This window comes from Penaeus monodon, chromosome 21 (genome assembly GCF_015228065.2).
Source record: "Penaeus monodon isolate SGIC_2016 chromosome 21, NSTDA_Pmon_1, whole genome shotgun sequence".
Taxonomy (NCBI): Eukaryota; Metazoa; Arthropoda; class Malacostraca; order Decapoda; family Penaeidae; genus Penaeus; species Penaeus monodon.
The window spans coordinates 21,567,604-21,567,968 of record NC_051406.1 but is presented as its reverse complement, the minus strand read 5'-3'; positions in this window follow the sequence as shown (position 1 = coordinate 21,567,968).

Below are 365 nucleotides of genomic sequence, written 5' to 3'. Positions count from 1 at the left end.
TTTTCACCCTCAAAACAATATTCCATTAAATTTAAAATTAAACGTCACCTAAGACCGTCACCGCGAGTCGAAAGCCTCTAAGGCAAGCGGAAGGATGTTCCCGCGACGGCCGTATTTCTGTTGGGACCGAAGGAAATTTCACAGTTTAAAAATTGCTGTAAAATCAGTTGTTTTTTCAGCCGATACTGCAGGGGTGGGGCTCCGAAAACAAAAACTTCTCCGATTGTCAAGTCTTCCTTTCGGTTGAACTAACAGCTCGAAAAGCGCATTGAAATGCACGCGCACATACACAACGACCACACGCATATATGTGGTGTGGTGTGTGTATTATATGTATATATGTATTAACAACACAAAACCACGCC